General features: G+C 42.5%; 1 long non-coding RNA gene across 1 annotated transcript; it reads left to right on the top strand.

Annotated features, from left to right (window-relative positions):
* The first annotated feature begins 37 nt into the window (after positions 1–37).
* On the top strand, positions 38–14,343 carry LOC138953167 (uncharacterized). The gene is made up of 2 exons (XR_011451497.1): positions 38–662; positions 13,960–14,343. It is a non-coding gene; the product is annotated as an uncharacterized lncRNA (long non-coding RNA).
* The last annotated feature ends 9,997 nt before the right edge of the window (positions 14,344–24,340 follow it).

The raw sequence follows: 24,340 nt of genomic DNA, 5'->3' as shown, positions 1-24,340 counted from the left end.
AATGGACCTGTAGCCCATCTCCTGTCGTTGCTATTGGTGGATGTCGCTTTACAAAACATCTCCCTCTCGCGTTTTTCATTGGTGGCACACTTTTAATCCAGTGTTTGTGCAAGACCGCGACAGTGGCTGTGTTGTTCCGGTGAAGGTTCAAGAAGCTGTCAAGGATGAAAGATCACAACAAAAATGATGAAAGCTGCTCGACTGGTTTTTGTGGAAGAGGCGAACAATCAACTCATCCCGGGTGCTGCGGCGGACTGGGGGTAGTGCCACTGACAATTGGTTTGTGTTTCACCTCCTCGCTGCCGCCTTGGCCGTTGATGCCCCTCCTTCACAAAGTACCCTTGTCATTTCATGGCGAGGTTTCGGTTACATGCTTCACCCCTGTAACTATGCCTGATTCCGATCATCTGATCCTGCTGAAGCTTCTTGTCCACCCTGACAAACCCTGATGGATGAGAGAACACTAGGTGGCAGAAGCACAGCACAAAAACCCGAAGTGACGGTGGCAATGAGAGTGGTCCGCACCGACATCAAATGCAAAGCAATTTCAGGTGACAGCCTCGAGAGACAACAGCAGACAATGCTAACGAACCAGCCAAGTCCTCATCTTCCGCCAGTCAGTAGCTCGCACTGACCATCAACGACCTTGTAACAATTCAACGGTAAGTGATTTTTTTAGAAAATCTCGCTAACATTCTTACTATTCACTCTTTCTTAATCCGCATTGTAAAATGTTTTGAACAGTCAACGAGAAAGTATTGGTATCTTGGTGTCTAAGACGAACAACACAAAAAACAACCCAGAAGTTCTTTAAACGAGCTTGTAATTTTTGCCGGCGTCCGCAGTAAATGATATCCCCTCGTATCTGCCAAGATACCGTCAACTGCCTGGCAAGGTAGTTGGAAGTAACCAAGCAGCAAGAAGAAACTTAGACCAGGGTTGCATGATAGTTCAGGTACCGGTCTTCTGGTGCGAATACGTGAACGCAGAGTGTAGAAATATGACAGAAAGACCGATCTTTGGAACCAGGTCCGTCCTACTGTTCCCTTGCGCGCACTCAGTGGTTCTGTCCCGGACCCAAAGTCTTGGACAGACTTACAGGGATTCCAAGAGGTAATAACTCGCTCAAGGTGTCGATATATATTGCCAAAAAGGCAAATACTTATAACTAGTCCCAGTGGCTCTATCCTGGGAAAAGGTTGTATCTAGGAGTAACAGCCAAGGACTGATCTTCAGCGCTCCTATTGCTGTGTAAGAATATCTCTCGCACCGTGTCGAGAGACTGAAAGGCTGTTGCTTAGACCTATACTAGGTCCGTTCTGTTTGTTCACTGATCTGTCAAAGTGGTTCTGTCCCTATGCCAAAGACACGGACAGGCCTTCAGCTATTTCAGACACACACAACTCAAGCAAAAATGCCGAGATGTCACCGAAAAGACCTCAGCTTGGAGATAGGTCCGTTCTGTCCGTTAAGCTCAGTCGGCTCCCGCGGAGGCTGTCTCAAAGCCAAAAACATGAACAGGTCTCCAGTCGCTCACAGGACATCACAGCAACCTGACCCGAGGCTTCCAGACACGCCAGATGAGTATCTCACGGCTTCGATCAGTCTCCCCCCACCCCCTTCTCCCAATCAGTGGCGGTGCCGGTGCGGGCTGTAAGAATCAATATCTTCGGCCCCTTGTCTCGGCTTACTGTCGGAGGTCCTCTGCCAATTGTCTCCTTGGCTGCAGATCATGACTGTCATTTCGGGAGACAGACGATCTACCGCCTGGCTGTCATTTTGAGGATAGGCGATCTAGTGCCAGACCTGCCTCCAACGCCCTCCGCGAGGAATTGCATGTCTGTCTCCGATTATGATTAATGCGTTGACATATCAGGTCATACCTCCGTTGAGGCGAGGTGACCGCTGCAAAGGTTGATTTTTTTTTTAAATATCAAAACAGTCCCCAGCCCTTTAGGCGGTATGAATCTAGGACCGTGGATTCGTGCGACCAATCATAAAAAACGCTGGCGCTGGACCCGAGTACTCTTCAGACTGGCTCGCTCCCCCAGTATGAAAGTTTTTGTCTTGTGCACGTGGATTTAAAAAAAATATATTTATTAACACAATTAAAAAAACTATTAGAGTAAAATAAAACATTAAAACGTTCATAATAAACTAAAGTAAACAAGAATTAAAAAAAAATAAAAAAATAGACCGCCCATGCCGGGAATCGAACTTGGATCACTTTGGCACAGTATGAAAGTTTTTGTCTTGTGCACGTGAATTAAAAAAACAAAATATTTATTTTACACAATTAAAAAAATTATTAGAGTAAAATAAAACATTAAAACGTTCATAATAAACAATAGTAAACAAGAATTAAAAAAAAAAATAGACCGCCCATGCCGGGAATCGAACCCGGATCCCTTTGGCCACCAAGCCACCACCTTGAATCACTGACACAGTGTCCCTGTCGCTCTCTCTCGTGCTCTCTGTCTCTCTTTCAGTCTCACCGAGACCAAACCTGCACTGTAGTTTCTTTGCCGAGACCAAATTAATCCCCACCCGCTGGCTGGCTTGCAAATCGTCTCGCATGCGATACGCATGCTTTTCATGACGCACGCGTTCGGCTGTTCTATCAGCTCAATGGCTGGCTGTCGCTCCGATTGAATTCGTCCAACCGTCAAGAACTTTTGTGTTTTTTGGGGCATTTAGGTCCCAGGTAACATTATGAAGTTTTAATACGATCAATCGGACCTATTATCAAGTTAGTGTATCAACTTTTGAACGAACTGCGCCCAGTAGTTTCCCAACAATTGTCGAGACAGACAGACAGACAGACAGACAGACACACACACACATAATTAAAGTCTGCTGGGCCCTCCTACTGCGTACTCGGGGATAAAGTCAGTTTACTTTGTGCGCGTATTATTAAAAGATACCAAAATAAGTAAATATACACCACTTATCGGTTGCGAAGGATATATATATATATGTTACAGTTAATCTGTGAAACCAGGGAATACGTGTATTAACTAGGTAATACATGAATTACCTGACGGAAAAAACCCAGTTAATTCATGTATTACCTAAAATACTTTAGTTAATACACGTATTCCCTGGTTTCACAGATTAACTGTAACCAAGGACTACTACTTAGTAGTAGTCCTTGACTGTAACATATATATATATATATTAGCAGAAGCTGGAATCTTAAGTCTTCAAAATAGCCTTTGTCGTCAGAACGTAGAACCGATAAATTTACTGTAATATTGCAACTCTCTCTCTCTCTCTCTCTCTCTCTCTCTCTCTCTCTCTCTCTCTCTCTCTCTCTTAATGATTTAAGTTTTAATGATGTCTTTGATGCTTTTAGACTTTTTACGAATTTTAATGCATTATTGTATGATGATTATGCAACTGGGAGGAAGAATCTGTGTGTGAGCCGCGCGAGCGTACGTTTGTGTGTGTGGCAGAGAGAGAGAGAGAGAGAGAGAGAGAGAGAGAGAGAGAGAGAGAGAGAGAGAGAGAGAGAGAGAGAGAGAGAGAGAGAGAGAGAGAGAGAGAGAGGAGTGTGTGTGTGGATGTGTTTGCAGAGATGGTTATGTTTATTTCTTCTGTAAATTATATCCCTTTGTCTAAAGGGCTTTTAAAGCTGAGGACAATATTAAACTCTCAAAGCGTCTCTCTCTCTCTCTCTCTCTCTCTCTCTCTCTCTCTCTCTCTCTCTCTCTCTCTCTCTCTCTCTCTCTCTCTCTCTCTCTCTCTCTCTCTCTCTCTCTCTCTCTCTCTCTCTCTCTCTCTCTCTCTCTGTATGTAATTATACACGTATGGTGTTTAGAGTCACATGTACATGGCCCATCTTTAACTGTAAGAAGACGCAACTCGCTTGATTAATCCCTCCCAGGCGAAATCCCCCCCAGGCTACCAGCAGTAGGGGTCTACTGTAAATAAGAAACCTATAAGTGCCAGATCCTGAAGGGTTCATACTCCAGTTAGTTTACAATTCATGGCAGTTTATTTACACAACGAAGCCCGCCCATTCTTAACCATGAAAACGATGCGTTCCAGCCAAGGGTTCCCCGTGTCAAAAGCGGTTACCTTTTTGTGATCGCTTTATGGTCCACAACAATACATTCTTGTACGGTTGCGTTTACAGTGCTTCAAGAACGAGATGTCAATGGCTCACACAAAGAAAAGAAAGGAAACATACACAAAGAAGCCCTTTTGAAGCAGATCGTGAAACACAGTTAAAGAAAGGGCAGAACTACAGTAACAAGAAAGTTCAGTTCCCAAGACAAATTCTATATTTTGGTTGTCGGTAATAAATTTGTAACAATTTTGATTGTAAAAAAAATCGCTGAACGTCCACTGCAATTTTTGGCATTTTTATAAGCAGATATTCTCTTACTCTTCTGCTCCTGCCTTCTCCCACACATTTGGTTGGTGGTCACGTGACCCATGTGAAAAAAATCTTTGATCCAAAAAGTGTGCCAGATACCCAAATCAAATTCCTTTAATGGCACAGACAGTTTGAATGAAAGTACATGGGCAAACATCTGTTTAGAGGGTAAAAAACCGTTTTAATATCTTTTGCTGAGTTTAGGTCATTGGCGCTGACTCTGAAATCTACTGATTGATTGTGGTCAGCGAAGTGTCAGCCAGTGCAGTGATACAACCCCGTGTATCATGGTGTAGGGTACTTGACCCATTTAAATCACCATACAACGCACATAACCATACTATTTTTCTAGATTACTTTAAAAAGCACGTACCAAACAACCAACCGTTGATAACAGGTACAATTCTTTTTTTTTAGTCCAAAGACACCCCTATAGCAAACCGACACAAACAATCTTCTGTCATTTTCTGATTAAAACAAATGACACGTTGCTGTTCCGAATGAGACATTTGGTAATAGGTACATATGATAGATTATAAAAGGTACGATGAGGACCCGAGGGAAGGGAAGAACAAAGGGGGAGGAGAGTCATGAAAAATCCTACTTGACAAGAAGGCTTTTCAAAACAGTAAGAGGCGTTAACACCAAAGAAAAACGTGACGAGAGTTCGTAACACTGTTCTCCACAGCATCTCACAAGACCCTCGTATTCAATCAGTGTTTGCTCAAGATCTACACTTCCCACTGGTAAGAGTCACAATGTCAACACTGATGCGACGGCAGCTGTGAAGCTAAGTTTTTACGTTCTCGAGGCGTTTTCAGGCTTTTACAAAGTTTCCCTTGCAGAAAAGGGCGTGCAAGAATGTACGTAAACACTGCACTCTTTCACAAATGAAAAGCGCCATATATTTTCCTGATTACACAGCTTGCCTAGTTTCAAGGGCATCTGATAACTTCCTCCTGAAGTGTCAAAACAAAATTAAGGATAAAAGGAGAACGCTGAAAGACCTCTGTTGATAAACACACAAAAAACTTGCTTACAAGAAGGCTGAAGCAACGAGAGGCTGAAAAAGAGTTTGGGGGATGAGGAGTGTGGGGATAACCAAATTAAAGTGATCCCAAATAACCACGTTGTGCTTGCGCTCTAGATAAGGCTTCTGTTGGGAAGAAAGTCGTCCTGACTCGCCTATTAAAGAATAAGATTCACCAGACAAATTGAACTCATTTACGTAGAGCACAACAGACCTTTCAATTCCAATCCGTATGCTGACTTTTAAAAACCTTGTGCAATTTTTGTGCAATATTTGTTTTTGATTCAAAAGTCTAAATCTTGGAGGGGATTTTTAGAAGAGGTGATAACATTGAAAATCAAATAAAGGCAGCATTTTTTTTCACCCAATCACGTTGGCAACAGCACTTATATGAAACCGAAAAAAAATGAGTATGTTCAACATATATTAATTTAAAATCAGAGGGCTTCTTCCGTCGCCAAATCGCGAATACAATGTATTCCAAATCACACTCTCGTCTACAAGTTGTACAACCTAGTTCCCTACTTGTACGGTCGATATTCTGCTTACCTTCGTAATACTTCGCGTCTTCCCAGATCACGCTGAAGAACTTGCCATACTTGCACTCCAAGTCAGTCATTTCACAAAATGGCCATTCTTTGAAAACGTCAATAACATCAGCAATAATGCACAAGAGAATAACAATGCATCCTCGAAGCTGGAGTGTGAAGTGAATACTGTGCAGAATTTCACACAGTGCCAGCTCAAAGAGGTAAATTTCCGAAAAGAAAGTTTTCCCAGAAACTATGCTGGGAGGAAAATCCAGGGCAGCGCACCTTGCCATCAACAGGTGCCCCATCAGGTAGGGTGAGGCTCCGGTATGTCGGCCATATGGCCGATTCCCCGTGATCAATTCACGGCAGGGGCGGTGTCTGTTTCCCTTTGATGCTTTCAATGCACATGTCTCCTTTGATTGTTTTAACCTTGGAAAAATGCTTTGAACACGAAAGCCCTAATTTTGAGCATGTTTTAAAAAAATGTTGTTGTGTTTTAAACTCAGTCTTTATTATCTGCATGGAAACTTTACTGAATAAATTTAGAAAACGAAACTGAACCTAGCAGAGATCAAAGTTTTCTTGTAGCAAAAAGTGCAGCTTTACAAAACAAGTTGCAGTCTCCCCTGCGGTGTTTTTACAGCTTTCGAAAGCTGTTAGTGTCAGCACATTTTCCGTTACATGTCATTGCCGATTTCCCTTTCTCTCTAGCACTACTGACTAGATTCCACCACTTTATCCTTCACTGATGGCAGCATACAATTCTTCGCTTTCCGCGATTCTACGAATTCGTAATCCTTGTACGGGAACGGTGAAAAAGTAGCACTAATAGTGGTCCTGTGCTCACACGAATTTAACGACTGTAGTGTTATCAACATTCTGTTGGTGTCACTGATAAACTTCTCATCATCCACATTTCAAAGCTGACTTCTCTCTTTCATTTGCATGACTAGATTCAACCACGTCACTCACTGCTGGAACCGGGATTTCTATCCCAGGAAATGATGCAATTCGTATGCAGGATCAATGCACACACAAAAAGTAACAGTCGCAATTTGTACACTTAAACCCACCGACTGGTCTCAAAATCCTGTTAGTGTCACTGTTAAGTTTCTCAGTCACGATTTTCCTATGACCCTGCGTCCCTCAGAAGAGCATGTCATCGCCCGTTCAATTACTGCGTATGCGTCGATTCCGCGAAGACAATAGTTAAAGACATGCAATGGCAGGGTCGTCTTCCATTTAGTGTCTCTCTTTTCAATGCAAAGTAAGCGGGTGTTTGTGGCTTTGGCCCCCTGCCAAGTCTTGACAATCTGGTGACAGTGGAACGACTGAGAGAACATTGTGTCTCCTCTTCAAGTACTTCTCGCTCTTGTACCCTTGTACTTGGGAGTACAATTAAGCAGGGTCTACACGCCCGTCTTTTCCCTTTCTTTCCATTGATGTACTTGTAACCCAGTGGTGTCCGTGTATGCAAAATCATGCGTGGTCAAGGCTCCGTGAGGTTAAGAGCAGAGCAAGTGTCTGATTCAAGTTCAATGTCCACTTCGTGACTATCAATAACATTGTATGACGATAACGCGGTACCCCGAGGCCCTGAAGCTCTTATTCCGTGCCGTTAGACGTCCAAGACTGCCAGCAACAACTAAACACAGATATTTTCTGCTTGGACAGTTCCAAACAAACCACGATTCCTCACGCAAACTTTGCGCTGAAGCCCAATTACAGGGCGGAGGTATGATTACGTATCTCAAGCCTGACAAAACCTCCTACCTTTTCAAGACGTGTACAGATACTTATCAACACCACCTTGCTGCCAGATCCGAAGAAAACGGGTCAGCCCCTCCGACCTTTGCATGTAAACCTTTGTCATCTGAAGAATTCACCGGCCTTCGCATGTAAACCTTTGTCCTCTGAAGAATTCAATCACAGGTTAAGGTCTACGTAAATATCGATCGGTCAGCCAGCGGGTGTTGTGAAGTTAGCACCAGGATACACTTATCACCGTGCAAGTAAACACCGCTTGCCGCCTTCACTCCCCCGGTCGAACAAGCGAAGAAAGCTTGTGGTTATAACTCCTTCCCTTGGATTCTGGATACCCCGCTGAAATTCGGGGGGCTACCGTTCGTAAATCAATGTAGGGTCGCACAAAGGCAGCCTGAATTATCGGCTATCGATCTGGACCAAATGGACGACCAAGAGGGCCTCGTGCTAGCACCCGACGACTAGGACAGTGGTAAAAGAGATGGGAACAAGGAGATAGGTACAGCTTCATTACCGGTGAGGTACCCGAGCCGTGGTGTTTCAAGTCCATTAACGATGATTGCCTGGAAATCGATACCGTTCCCGCGCTGGTGAAAGGCGCTATTATGGCCTTCGCCAGGCTTTGTATTGGGGGCATTGATGTGCTGTTTACTTGCATTCCACCTTCCAATGCTATACAGACAGTATTCACTTTCAAATACATCAGGGTATCAAACAAGTAACAAGCAGCGAGAGGACCATAGACTACTGAGATTATTTGCTTTTGTGCTTGTCCTGCAGACATATTGTAGCATTGTCGTTACGGTGAGAACAAAGGCCACTGCATTCACGTGAAAGTCTAATTATACATGTACACTGCTACATCCAAACGAGTCAAAAGAAAATGCCCCCCCCCCCCCCCCCCCCAAATATCGAGAAACTTGTATAAGAAGAACACTCACTACACGATGCATCAATAATGACATGTAAAACTTAGCAATAACAATCAGCAACACGAACGTTCTACTAAAGTATAAAACCTGTGTCTAGTTCTTTTCTGACAACAACAACAAACAAGTCGCGTAAGACGAAAATACAACATTTAGTCAAGCTGTCGAACTCACAGAATGAAACTGAACGCAATGCAATTTTTCAGCAAGACCGTATACTCGTAGCATCGTAAGTCCACCGCTCGTGGCAAAGGCAGTGAAATTGACAAGAGCGGGGTAGTAGTTGCGCTGAGAAGGATAGCACGCTTTTCTGTACCTCTCTTCGTTTTAACTTTCTGAGCGTGTTTTTAATCCAAACATATCATATCTATATGTTTTTGGAATCAGGAACCGACAAGGAATAAGATGAAAGTGTTTAAATTGATTTCGAAAATTTAATTTTGATCATAATTTTTATATTTTTAATTTTCAGAGCTTGTTTTTAATCCAAATATAACATATTTATATGTTTTTGGAATCAGAAAATGATGAAGAATAAGATGAACGTAAATTTGGATCGTTTTATATATAAAATTTTTAATGACCAAAGTCATTAATTAATTTTTAAGCCACCAAGCTGAAATGCAATACCAAAGTCCGGCCTTCGTCGAAGATTGCTTGACCAAAATTTGATTGAAAAATGAGGGTGTGACAGTGCGCCTCAACTGTTACAAAAAGCCGGATATGACGTCATCAAAGGTATTTATCGAAAAAAAGAAAAAACGTCCGGGGATATCATTCCCAGGAACTCTCATGTAAAATTTCATAAAGATCGGTCCAGTAGTTTGGTCTGAATCCCTCTACACACACACACGCACAGACAGACACACAGACACCACGGCCCTCGTCTCGATTCCCCCTCTATGTTAAAACATTTAGTCAAAACTTTACTAAATGTAAAAATCCCCATGTAAAAGAAAACACAGAAGAAACGTTTAAATACGTCGAGCTCCCCAAAGAAATGAAATTACTGCACTGCAGCTAATAAACTTATTCTCACTGTTGACGCCATGTGCGCGAGGACCGATTCATTTTCAACACAGTGTATCGTTGTATGCGTGCTCTTGTGTGGCGTGTGCAATACATTTACTCCTAAACAGAGCAAGACATGCTATTATTCCAGCGTCGTCCCCCATGTATGTGTTCTGTGCTAATAATGCACGGTTGTGAAATGTCCGTACACATTTTGTGGCACTAGTACTATGTAATTGTTAGTGCATCCTCATGCGGATGCTTCGTGCTAAAACTGCACTTCCATTAAAATATTGTACGCTCATGTCAGTAATATATTTTCAATTGTTTCTCTGTCAATTTCAAGTGTTTGTTTCCAATTACTTCAGTATCTCCCTGTTGCAATTCCAGGTGATTCATTATGCATGTGCCAATTTGAGGTGTTTAATTCTGATTCCTGTATTTACAGTGTAAAATTAAAACTATTGTTTTCAAACATTCCTATGACACCTGGTAATGGTTCTGTGGTTTTGTTTTTAATTTGTATTTTGTTTTTCTGCAATAAATATTTGAAATGGATCTAAGGCTGACTTACTACTTTTAGCACTCTTTTTCACCACATTCCCACGTACAGATATTGCAATATCAACTCTTCCTTTCTACCTGTTTCAAACAAGCTCTAAGATCTATTTTTTAATTAAAAAGTTTTTACTAAATGTCTTAACATAGAGGGGGAATCGAGACGAGGGTCTTGGTGTATGTGCGTGTGTGTGTGTCTGCGTTTGTGTGTGTGTGTTTGTGTGTGAGTGTGCGTGTGTGTGTGTGTGTGTGTGTGTGTGTGTGTGTGTGTGTGTGTGTGTGTGTGTGTGTGTGTCTGTCTGTGTGTGTGTGTGTAGAACGATTCAGACTAAACTACTGGACCGATCTTTATGAAATTTGACATGAGACTTCCTGGGAATGATATTCCAGGACGGTTTTTTGGGTTTGTTTTTTTATAAACGTCTTTTATGACGTCATATCCGGCTTTTTTGTACAAGTTGAGGCTGCACTGTCACACCCTCATTTTTCAATCAAATTGATTGAAATTTTGGCCAAGCAATCTTCGACGAAGGCCGGACTTCCGTATTGCATTTCAGTTTGGTGGCTTAAAAATTAATTAATGACTTTGGTCATTAAAAATCTGAAAATTGTAAAAAAATAAATAAATTATAAAACGATCCAAATTTACATTCATCTTATTCTTCATCATTTCATGATTCCAAAAACATATAAATATGTTATATTTGGATCAAAAACAAGCTCTGAAAATTAAAAATATAAAAATTATGATCAAAATTAAATTTCCGAAATCGTTTTAAAAACTATTTCATCTTATTCCTTGTCGGTTCCTGATTCCAAAAACATATAGATATGATATGTTTGGATTAAAAACACGCTCAGAAAGTTAAAACGAAGAGAGGTACAGTAAAGCGTGCTATGAAGCACAGCGCAACCGTTACCGCGCCAAACAGGCTCGTCACTTTCACTGCCTTTTGCACTAGCGGCGGACTACGTTCAGTTTCATTCTGTGAGTTTCACAGCTTGACTAAATGTAGTAATTTCGCCTTACGCGACTTGTTTTTTCTTGTGGCTGTTTGATCAATTCATAGCAAGCATTGACTGAAATAAACAATTTATATATCCAGCACAACATGCAATTCATTGACTTTTGACCCTAACCTTTTAACACTTCCCAAAATAAATCTTTGGTGGACATTGCATCGACGCTGTTCATTTTCAATGAACATTTTTCTTGTTTACATGTCTGTGCTGTGACCAACCAGACAACTGTCGACAGAGTGGCATAGCAACTGATGTAACATTGTTTCAATAATGTAGTGCATGCGTTTTCTGTGACATAAAAAAAAGTTGATCATTCATAGTATACATGTTTCATATCGTGTGCGTGGAACAAGGTGTTGACAGTGACGTAAAAGAATCACTTTGGGTTCTACCGGCTCTGACACTGGTGACCGGTCCCGGCGTTTGGTTAAAACACGCGTGCAAACTTTGAGAAAAGCACTCTAACTCCAAGAGGCGAATTGGGGGAGGAGGGGGTTTGATATTTTCTATCGGAAAAAATTTCAATTGAGTTCTAACGGCAACACCAACGGTGCATTCATTGTCGCGCACACCTGCTCAGTTAATGAAATTGAAAGCGTTCACTGGCTGTCCCTTTCAATAATTCGCCCGTCTTACACAAAACACCCATTGTGACAGCCTGCGGTTATTTACAAGCATTACAACGGCTAGTCACAGAGGTAAACAGGTTCATAATCATCGCTACAGGTTGACATACAACAGGTGTTCGCGTGGAGGGCTTGATCGAGAAGGCGATTGTTACAGCCAGTGATCGTTTTTCCCTCGCTTCCTCCGGGCAGGCCCAGACAAGCCGATCTCTTCGGGTAATTCGCATTCTCTACTAAGTTGGGGGACAGGGAGAAACTAATGCTGGGAACGTTCCGAAATGTGTATCTCTCCTCTCTTTCGGGCCTGCTTTTCTGCTTGTTCACAATCATGAATCCACGTACAGGTGGTGCTTGCATAAAGAGCACTTTTTGTACTGTAAGTGTAACTTTTAACGAAGGCTTCCACCACAGCCAGTTATAATAATTATCGTGCTCAAGAGGAGGACTAAACTGAGAGATGCTCAAATTAAGATACCAGAACATTTCCTAGATTAGGATAAGCAAGATTTCCAACCATCAACAAAAGCCTGTTAATTTGGGTATGAATGTTTCCTTTCAATGGGACAGGCGTTTCCGCATGTACATGTGGTACAGTCATTCCACTTTTCCAATATATTATCTGGATTCAATATTACTAATTCACACAATCGTCTTTTCTACAACACTCTCTATGTGATTTCAACAGTACCTTTTAGTTTTATGCAAACCTTTCTATCAATTGCATTCCAATTTCACTACCTAACACTTCTCATGATTGAGGTAACAGACCAAATTTAAATCAAAGCAGCCGGGGTCCATTGTGCTTTAAATCCACCTTGTGTTTGTATTGGCTCGGGTCCAAGAACCAGCAAGCTGAGGTACATAAATCATGAATGGCACATTTTTTGGCACAGACATCTGAACTGTTAGTGTTAGTGTTACTCAGCCCCCCCCCCCCCCCCCCCCCCCCCCCCCCCCCGACCGTGACCCCCTCTATCTCTTTCTCTGACATGCACAAAATCTACCCCCCCCCCCCCCACCTTTCTCTCTCACATACATACATGTACACACTGTTACCAGACATTCTGTGTAAATGTTATGCCACGCATTTGATTATTCATCTTTGTGTAGGCAAGCTGTCACAGAAATTCATCCAAAACCTACGGCAAAATCATAAATGTTTTTTAAAACTAAATCTCTCCAAGACAGCATTAAATGATTAATTCAAAAAAAACATTAAGGATAAAAATAAAATCTTATTTTGTTCATACCTGTCTAATAGTGTAACAGACGAAAAAACAATATAAAACAATACAGGCTAACACAGCTAAATGATAATGAAAACTAAATGGGAAAAAAATGCATTCAAGTTTTCTTTGTGCACGTATGTGCATGTGCCTGTGTGTATCTATGGATGTGCCCTTGTGTATGGGTCTCTGGGCACATACACAAGTCATGGTGTATACATGTCGTGCCGAATTCACGTAATTGCCGAATTCGCGAAATCGGCAACATTTTTGCCCATTTCACGTAATCGGCAAAACGCTGCCCATTACGCGAAATCGGCAGCGTTTTGCCGATTTTGCGAAATCGGCAGCCCGTTTTTGGCTTTAAAGTTATCAAATGCCTAGGATATCATCACACTTAGACAGCTAGATACTCGAATGGATAAATGTTGCAATAATTGATAAGTTATGGCAAGTTATTGCAAAAAGTGTAGTTTTCGTGCATTACCAGAGTTATGCTTGACACCTGTAGACCAACACAGACCATCAAAACCAAAATAGGGAGGTAACTTCATGTTAATGCAATGTTCTGGTGACAAAAAAAGGAACAGACTGGCTATCAATTTTGCGAAATGGAAAATGTTTAGGAGCTTTTACGCATTTTCGGAAAAACGCTGCCGATTTCGCGTAATGGGCAGCGTTTTGCCGATTACGTGAAATGAGCAAAAATGTTGCCGATTTCGCGAATTCGGCAATTACGTGATTTCGGCACGACATACATACATGTGTGTGCACACATGGAAAGCAATCAGCCATTGTATGTGATTGTCTTGTCTGCGCATGTGCACTGCTGACATAGAACTTATCTATTGAAATCCAAAATGTTTCTTACCTTGCAGACCCTGAATGACGCCCTGAATCCCAAGGCTGCTGTTCAAGCTTCCTCTGACATTGACAGAGGTACTTGCTCCTCGAGGTGAATCCGGTGTCGCCATCCCTTCACTTCCAAAAGTAAGACTGCTTGACAAGGAAGCATGAGAACTTGAAGAACCACGACGGTCCATATTACATCAAATCCTTCAGGGAAGAACCAGGCATCACACTCAAAAGTTGTCCTCCCAGTGGAGTTTGAATGAAGTTTGGAATGTGAATTTCACATGTTGTCCGACATTGTCTCTGTTTCACACCTCCAGAAACTTGGCGTCTGTCTTGGTAGTGTCATGTATCCATTGTTTCAGTGGGCACTTGTGTAAGTTCACAGCACCTGAGAGAAGAAGAAACAAGTCGCGTAAGGCGAAAATACAACATTTAGTCAAGTAGCTGAATGTAGCTTGACTAAATGTAAAAAAGAAAAATGTTAGGATCAAAATACCTAAAGAATATCACATTCACAACAATACAACGGAATGCAAAAAATCCTGTTTCAAAACAATAAACTTTAAAAGAAACAAAAACGTTTCCACTGATGTTGCATACTGTTTTCAATTGTATGCATGGATGCATCCTGTGCAAATGTAATGTACAACTTAACATGACTGAAAGTTGGCCCATTTTACTTTGAAAATTCACACCAACTTCAGACAGAAACCCTTTCCTGTCTGTATGTTTCCAGAACAAATATTGTTAACACGAAAACAGAACAATCAAATGGCTTTGAAGTAAAGAACGTTTTCCTCTGCTGCAAGTGCAAACCATACTCTCTTCTGTGATGAAAGCCACTGCCAAGTGATAGTTAGTTTCTCGCAAGTCAACCTGACCAGAGAATGTGTAGAAATGAAGGCTCAGCAGTGGGGCAGGGGAAGTAATCATTGTAGGATTCACACACACAGCACATAGTTCTACTGGCCAGTGATTACCCCTACTCTCGTCCATGTGTATAATAATAGCAGGGTATTTGTGTTATAGGCCTGTGCTAACACCCAAGGGTTCAGACTTGCACTCAGTGACCTCTATACACTTTGCTTTTTATTTCAATGTAAAAAGCTGCTTGATGTGGTCCCGGCCTTGAGGAACAAGTAAAGCAAGAAAATGTTCATATCAAGAAAAAAAGAAACAAAAAGTTCAGTTGTGTAAATTACCTATGTGTTATGTGTTCTTGATCAATAAGAACAACTTCCTTGCAAAGTTGCCCAGTTTTCAAAATTCAGTCTTGTGTGAAAACTACAATCACATTTCATCAAAATGACACTGACATAAGTGGTTCTTGGCAAGCTGAATACAAAATATACACTAAGCAAGCATACACAAAAGGTAGAAGCTCTTGATTCCACAAAGCTGAGCACACTCCTTGCCCTGACAAGGCCATTCCATCATGAAACTTTTGAAGTGCTGGGTACGGAATAACTTTATTTTGAAGAAAACAACAAGCCAGTGATTGTATTGGGTGTCACTTTCTCTTGATAGGAACGAGTGTGACAGGTAAATGACTTCTTTTCCAATAGCAGGGATGGCCAAATCTCAAAATGTTTACTCGACAGACGGGCTAGTAACTTCAAGAATGTTATTAGCCCGCCAGAAGTTTTACTAGCCCGAAACACACCATAAAAAACGATGGTTCAGCCAAAATGGTTTTTTTACACCAGAATTTTTACTCGCCAGCCGTGCTAGACGGTTTCTACTAGCCTGGCGAATTTTCCACTCGCCCCTGGCGGCGGACAATTTGGCGCGGCCATCCCTGAATAGTTTTTAAAAAAACACCTAAACCACGACTGGACATTTCCAGTTAACCCAAGCACTGGTAAAGATCGAGAGCAAATGTTTTACTCAATAAGCACCACTGGCAAAGCTCCCCATCACCACCAAATCTGAGACAGAATACAAAATGCTCAACCACATCTGCAGTCATGACAGATTTGCCAACTTGTGATTTTCTTCACCCTTTCCACTCTTTTGAAGGCAATGTGATTAAAACTGCCAAGCAGGCTAGCTTGCGTTAATGACCCAATTGCTTTCCACCAGCTTAGAACTTGACACAAACCATCACAGCAATGTGAAATTTTAACCCCTGTTTTTGCAAACCATTGAAATTCCCAGGAAGGAGTGAAAATGTTGCCTCACACAAAAAAATGAGCACCAGTTTCCCTTTGAACCTTTTTATCTAAAATGCCTTTTAGACCCCTGAACAAAATAAATCCACCCAACAAAGTCACGAAGCAGTGATAAAAACTTAAGTAAATCATTTCTGAGCTATCAAAAACCTCATCTAAAGTATTAAAATGTTTTTTTCATGGAAACTTCTAGTTCCATGAAAGTAAAATGATGCTGCCTCCTACAGAAGAATGCCTGCAGAGAGGTCATGTTACATTCCAGGGGCGGATCAGTTCATTTTAAGGGGGGGGGTTTCCAAAAGTATATTGTGAAGATATGGGTGTGAAGGCGCGAAGCTTCGCGCGAGCCGACGGCGCAAAGCGCCTAGCTTGCTAGGGGGGTCCGGAAAATTTTGAACAAGAAGGGCAAAGTTCATACGACTCACATGCTTGACCTTGACCTTCAGGGTCAAGGTCAAATAACTAAACAATGACATCATACACTAAGAACTGCTTTACACATTTTTCCTACCAAAATGCATGTGACCTTGACCCAAGGTCAAGGTCATCCAAGGTCATGCAACACAAAGCTGTTAATTCAAGACATAGGAAGTACAATGGTGCTTATTGGCTCTTTCTACCATGAGATGGTCACTTTTAGTGGTTCACTACCTTATTTTGGTCACATTTCATAAGGGTCAAAGTGACCTTGACCTTGATCATATGTGACCAAATGTGTCTCATGATGAAAGCATAACATGTGCCCCACATAATTTTTAAGTTTGAAACAGTTATCTTCCATAGTTCAGGGTCAAGGTCACTTCAAAATATGTATACAATCCAACTTTGAAGAGCTCCTGTGACCTTGAAGCAAGGTAAACCAAACTGGTATCAAAAGATGGGGCTTATTTTGCCCTATACATCATATATAGGTGAGGTATTGAATCTCAAAAACTTCTAAGAAAATGGGGAAAATGTGAAAAATAGCTGTTTTTTAGACAACATTTATGGCCCCTGCGACCTTGAAGCAAGGTCAAGATGCTATGTATGTTTTTTGGGGCCTTGTCATCATACACCATCTTGCCAAATTTGGTACTGATAGACTGAATAGTGTCCAAGAAATATCCAACGTTAAAGTTTTCCGGACGGACGACTCGGGTGAGTACATAGACTCACTTTTGCTTCGCATGTGAGTCAAAAAAAGGATGCAAAATGGTGCATTCTGAGGATGATCATTACTAGTTTCAGGCAGCAGATTTTGTCACTGATTAATACCCCCAAAAAATTTGGGGGGGGGGGGGGGGGGGCTGGGGGGTTTCCGGAAACCCCAGAACCCCCCCCCCCCCCCCTGCATACTATGGCTGAGAAGGCATGGTTCAAGTGTATGGTAAAACTGCATTACACATAAGCCTCAGGCACTAAATGTGAGGTTACAACTTACACATCAAAGCTACAAGGAAAGCCTAATCTGACCGCTAGAGTACTCCAGGTAGAACGCCTATTTGCGATTAAGCTAAAAGATTAATGTGCATTGTGAATGCAGTACTGATACACACAACACGACAGTATATATATATATGTTTACAAGCTAAATCAAACTACTGTTGCAGCTTTCTGCACCGACCGCAAGGCACCATAAGTAATCTATATCTATATACGTGTCCGGGGTCTACCTGAATATGCCCACCAAATTTGAAGCAGATCCATCGAGAACTTTGGCCGTGCATCGCGAACAGACAGACAGACAGAAGCCGTATATAGATATAGATATATATGGTCATAACAGAGAGGGCATGAGGCACCACTGGCAAAGCTATTGTAAAAAATACCGTCCTAAAACAGATACAAACCTTGTTGTAGTATACATAACTTGCACAGTCTCAACAATTTATATATCAATAACTAGGTACAAGCAATACCATGCTGTGAACAATTTGCTAGATCATCCATGACATTTTCATCTTCTATTTGTGATTATCTCTGCAAATTATGTGAGAGGTCCAGGAGCAAAAAGCATACACAAACTATTCTGAATTATCCGATAGAGCATGTAATTGTGAGTATAAAGTAATGAAGGTCTTCAAAATCAATGTGTAATTTTGTATTGCAACTGTCAATCGAGCGTTTGAACAGATGATTCCTGGGGTAAAGAAATGTTACGATCACCGAAGTTAGTAATTTCCAATTTGAGCTGTTTTTTTCTCTGTTAACAGCTGTTGGTATACAGCTGTGTAAAAAGGAAAACAGATATATACAAATGTATTCATAAAACTGTTAAAGTCTACAGTCCATTTTAAGTGTTACTCTACCAAATCATAAACCGTTACATCAAATTTTTACAGAGTATACATGTATTGCCGGTGTCTCTGCTAGACATCCATAAACAAGGACATCAAACAATCGGACCTATAAGTGCCTCGTTTTTACATACATACCACTAGTGCAGTGACTCAGCTCTGAAACTTTACTTAGTATCAAAGTCTTACAGAGACGCTGAGCTAGGACAAAGCTTTTTACACCGGGGTGTGGCGCTCTTCAGATTTCCTTCCTGCTGGCACTTTACAAGTCTCTTCATAATGAGTGACACCACACACTCCAAACTTCCTGTAATGTTCCTGGTGAAGGGGGAGATCCAGGCTCATGCACAGACTGCAGCAATTTGCACACTAAGTGTGACCCAATGATTCATTACCCACAGTTATGCCCTTTATGAGACAACGAAGCCATAAAAGCTCCACTCGATTGGTGTCACTCGCTGCCTCTACTGCTACGTGTTGACAGTCGATTAAAGCACAGGGTAGGCCATTCGCCCACTCAAAAACTCCTGAAGCAAAAAGCGAACAAGCACTGGCATGTTGATTATGAAAACAGTGGCACTTCTGCTCGCTCAAAATGAAAGTTGCACTGAAGGAAGACCAGCCTAAACTACTGACGAAAAATGTGCGATCGCAAGATAAACCCAACATCTAGGGAATACTTTCAGCCTACCGTCACGCATGGGATCACGAGGAAACTTCACGGTGCCAGATGTACAACGGAACGGAACCCCTGCCCCACCAAAGAGAGAGCCTTTCACGCAACATGCTGCCACACGGCACACACTGACACAGCGAAGAAACCCAAAACAACACATTTCTTGTGTGTTCGCAAGTTTCGTACAAAGCAAAATCAATAACAATCTGAATTAAATGTGTCTTATCTAACCTGATCTGTCATGCAGATGTGTTACTGGTGCCAATAGTCGTCTGATCCATGGCAAGTAAGAAAAGTTAGAGACCCACCTCAGTTTTCCTATTGTCGGCTCCCGTTGCCGCAGACGCCAACTTCTGTCAATGCGCGCGCTGAACCAGTCGCACTGGTGCTGACAACACGCCGCCCTCTGGCGGTCCCAAACTATAGAGGCCTTGCTTGGGTTTGTTCTGCACAGCTGTGGATTTCTAACACTTTTATTGTTTGACTCGAAGTATTTGTCGCTTCTTTGAAATATTAACTGTACATTTCTTTACTTCTGACCGATGTTTCTACTTTGTTTCTTTGTGCCACCCTTCCTAGTTACGTCTCAATTGTTGATGCCAAACCTTTCTAGAGCCCCACAAAAACTTGGCCAAACACCCTCCCCTTGTTTTTGATTTGAAAACAAAAGAGCCCTCGCCAAATTCTTTGCTAATTAACTGGGGCGCAGCTCGAGGCTGGTCCATTATTTCTTCATCATCGACAATTAAAACGCTACAGTGTTGCATACCAGTGAAGGTAAACTGACTGCACGTATCTCAGAGCATGTCACGTTTTCACTGTGGTGCCAGAATTAAAGTATTTTCTCGGCGGCAGTTCTGCTGTTCAAATCTTGCATGGCATCATTTTGATTCATGATTCTGCTGTGCCGGTAGACTGATTCGCTCTCACGCACCTTAGCGGGTTACTGATGCATAGATTACAAAAAAGTTTAGAATATAATCATTACTGATTCAGCCAAGTTGTGGCGTACACCGGCGAATCAGCACGGTTTTATTGTGTTCACGGGTGTCAGTTTCACAGTCAGTTTCAGTCTCAGTGTCGACAGTTTCAAGTCAGTTTAGGTACGATGCAACAGCAGACACGCCCCGCAACAGTTGCTTCGTGTCCGAATCAGTCTAGTCGAAACTGACAGCATATTTGATCTAATTTGGAATCGATGGTTTATTTTGATGCCGGTTAGCGGGCGCAACCAATACAGAGATTGTACTCCGAGCTCAGTACTGGTAAGCTAGGATTCCATTCTTACGGCTGCGGTGCGGCTCCGGCTCCGGCGACGGCAACGGCATCCGGCTCTGGCGAGAAAAACGCATCGTTGTGAACCGTATATAACGGCGACGTCGTCCGGATATGTTCTCTTCCCGCCAATGCCGCCATGGCTCCACATTGGTCTCGTCTCATGCAAACTGTCATTCATAATGAAGAACAATTTATGTTAATATTATTAGCGTACCGCCAAATGAAAAAACGCCAAAAGAGACGACATCGCTGGTGGGTGCATGCCATTTTGGAGAAAAGACGGCAGTTTGGAACCTATCACCATCTTGTTCAAGAACTGCAACTCGATGGCGAAAGATTTCAGCAGTATTTTCGTCTCTTTGTGCTCGGAAAGGCTCTGAGAAAAACGCGGGAAAAGAGACACGCCCACAAAATACCAGACGGCGTCCGGCGACGGCAGTCCAGAAAGCTGCATGGAGCTTTCTTGAAAAAACGCACGCACGCCGGGCCGTCGCCGTCGCCGTCGCCGTACCGCACCCGTGTGAATGGGGTCATCCCTTCTTTCATCAATGTTTTTCAAATTGCCGTCGCCGCTGCCGTCACCGGAGCCGCACCGCAGCCGTAAAGAATGGAATCCTAGCTGTAGTCTCTGACCAAAGCAAACCAGTCGCTATACAGTGTATCTGAGTCAGAAGCCGACCAAGAAGTTGCCACAAAAACTGACAGTGTATAGTTCTACTTTCGCTTTCAAGTTACTCAGTGTCGGCTCAACTGTCGAGGCCGCTTCGCGGCCGCGCAGCAAATTTATTCACATCATGTTATGAGTGTTTATCATACATCGGTCCGAGCCTAGAGGAAGGTAGCAAGCGGTTTTGTTTAGTGCCCCCCCCCCCCCCCCCCCCATTCTGTTTGTGCTCTGTCTGTTGTGTGAATTGTGCAGTTCTCACTGAGTTGTCGGCTCAGTTTGGCGATGCTCTCAACATGTTATTCAGACTGATGTGTCGAGTCATTCTTAGAAAGTCTGTTTCGTTTTCCTGGCACCACCGTGACTGCTGGTTTACCAGAACTGCACTTGCTTGGAATGTAACTGTAGGCTATATAAATGTTACATATGATGAGAAAAATTAGAAGCTGCTTACCGCCCCCCCCCCCCCCCACCCCCACCCTCACCCTACACACACTCCACCTCATACTCGATCCTCCGACTGACTCCCCATGCACTGACCCCTCTCAGTCTTCTCTCAAGTTCTTCTTCAAAGCGTGCCAAGCAGTCCCGTTTGCTTCAGAATCTCTTCTGCCTTTGAAACTAACCGCCGCCTGAGCACACATAAGTGTAAAATATGTGACTGACCTATAATTATCCTCTATTTACATCATTTACAAACTCAGTCTAACCAAAACTTGAGCTATGACTGAACTGAAGGTGGGTCACTGGGTGAGTGCTGAAGAATGGATACTTAAAGATCAACAAAATGCAGACTGCGCATCAGTGAGAAACAAATGACATGGAACCGGCAGGCTGTTGAAACGTTTGAAGCAAAGCAAATCAGCTCTCTCTCTCTCTCTCTCTCTCTCTCTCTCTCTCTCTCTCTCTCTCTCTCTCTCTCCGAGGCTCTCTCTCTCTCTCCGTTCGAGGCTCTCTCTCTCACTCTCTCTCTCACACACACACACACACATTCACACACCGTCACACACACACACACACACACACAATACTAGTCTTACACACACACACACTGACACACCGTGAGAAAACAGGGCGGACTGAAGATGCTTACCCGCCTCCAACCCGGTAAGTACGTACGTACGTACGCGCCGGCGTGCGTGCCGCATAGACGCAAATCCTTGCCCCACTTGCGTGCAGTTCAACAACTCACTAAGCCCGGGTGAATGAATTGGCATTCCGCCAAAACAAAATGATTAAAACAAAGCTGATTGATTCTTGAAATTTTATGCCCGTACACAACTCATAATGACGAAGAAAATAACCTTAGTCCATCACCATGGGTGATACGCGAGTTCTCACATGTATGAATGTCATTGAAGAATAGAATCCATCATTATAGCTACAGTTGGGCCCACATGAATTTATGTATGGATACCATTCAAGGCAACAGAATCTATCACCAAATTTCAAAGCGCTCAGCTATTTTTGATAGCATTGAAGAACAGGCCATCGATTCTCAAGTTGCAGATTGTTGACCAAATCTATACCAGCTCAGCAAGGCCGATAGAGTATTGCTATCAATGAACGGGTCACTATACTACCGGACGGGAAACAATAGCAAGAGATCAATCATGTCGTGCTCGGTGTTGCTGGAGGTCCGGTTGTTGCCGCCATCAGACCAGGGGGCTTCGATATACAGTGGTACCTGTTGGCCCTGTTACCAGACTTTAATTCAATTCAATTCAATTCCATCAATTCAATTCAATTCCATATAATGTTATTATCTGAGTGCAACAAACAGAAATGTTTCGCCATAAATAGCGTCGAAGCAATTGGTAATTGTTCTGTTGTAGGTAGCAATTGTTGCATACAGATAATAAAGTTTTATTGAATTGAATTGAATTGAATTGAATTGAATTGTACACTCATGAACTCATTACAAATCAAATACAGGACAGGAAAAAACCACTTCAGGCCCACTTGTCTATTAGTGTCATCAAAGTACCCCTGTCATGAAAGATCACCTGCAATATCTTTAAACGCAATTTTAGCTGAACCTATGTGTGTTCTTTCGTAACAGGTACCACTGTGATAATAACGGCGCGACCACAGGCCCGCCGTGTAAGCCGATAATGACCCTGATGGAATCACAGGCGCCAGGACAGAAATTTGTGTCAGCAATTTGTCGCGACTATACAGATGGTCACGTGCGACACGATACAGTGTGATAGGGGATATGATTAACACGGCGTGGTTTTTACGAGTCAAATATTCCGGCGACTCTGATTTTCATTCTTGTTTTGTGTAAGTTCTGATCTCGCATTATTTCTCCATTTTTGTTTTTGTGTTGTGATTTTTTTTCTCGAAAGTTTCAGTCAATTTTGACTATTCTACATCTGAAAGACTACTTGGAGATGATGATCTGTGTACCAGCCCATTGTTCATCAAGGCCAGGGGAATTATCGAAAGTCTATCCTATACAACTGATCCGAAAACATCAGCAATGTCTGTGTCACATAGTCTAAATTGTGTCATTATTGATTAGACGTAATGAGCGAAAATCGGAGGATTAGCTCAGCTTGTCAGCTCGTCAGTCAAGGACGGACTTATTGTTTAATAGGTAGGATTAGTATGATGCTGATTGTATCGATCGTTTGACTGACGATGCAGGCACTACAAAATAACACTTTAAAACTGCACCCCTCCCAAAACGCCTTATCCTTCCATCTCCGCCTCACTCACCAATTTCGGTACCTTAACTATCGATAACAATCAAACGGTGTCTGATGACGTTCTATATCAGCAGGGATGCATGTTGCTTTACCTCAAGTCGGATTTCCTGCTGCTTTTTTTGTAGGTGTCCCGGCATGCAGTGTGCTAGAACTGAGAAAGTACAGGCCTGAAGCAACATTCCAGGAAAGTCACGACCAGGCAGAGTTTTTGGACCCCACATGCACGGTACCCATGACTCAGTGACTTCACACCATTTATTTAGTTTGTGATTTGAGGACTGCAAAAAGGGACTCGTAAAACGGACTAAATGGCTGCATACACGACCCTTTGTTAGAGGCAAGTCTCAAATGAGTAATTAACTGCGCTCGTCTGCATCTCTGAAGGAAAATAATAAACGCCAGCCCAGGCCACTGAGAAGCCCACGGCATCAAAGGTTCAGTCACAACAGAGCCAGTACCAATACCCTCCACACATCAGAACCGCCACCTCCGTCTCAGCCTTCTTTGGTACTACCAATCGCCAGTATCAGCCTCGATCTTATTCTTCAGCGCCTTCACTTTTTAATCAATTCTCAGGCGAAAAACACGTTACTTTCGCGATCATAACTGGATATATTGGAGGTCG

The sequence above is a fragment of the Littorina saxatilis genome, linkage group LG17, assembly GCF_037325665.1.
Source record: "Littorina saxatilis isolate snail1 linkage group LG17, US_GU_Lsax_2.0, whole genome shotgun sequence".
Lineage (NCBI taxonomy): Eukaryota > Metazoa > Mollusca > Gastropoda > Littorinimorpha > Littorinidae > Littorina > Littorina saxatilis.
The sequence above is the reverse complement of the archived record's forward strand: the minus strand, read 5'-3'. Positions and strand labels throughout refer to the sequence as shown.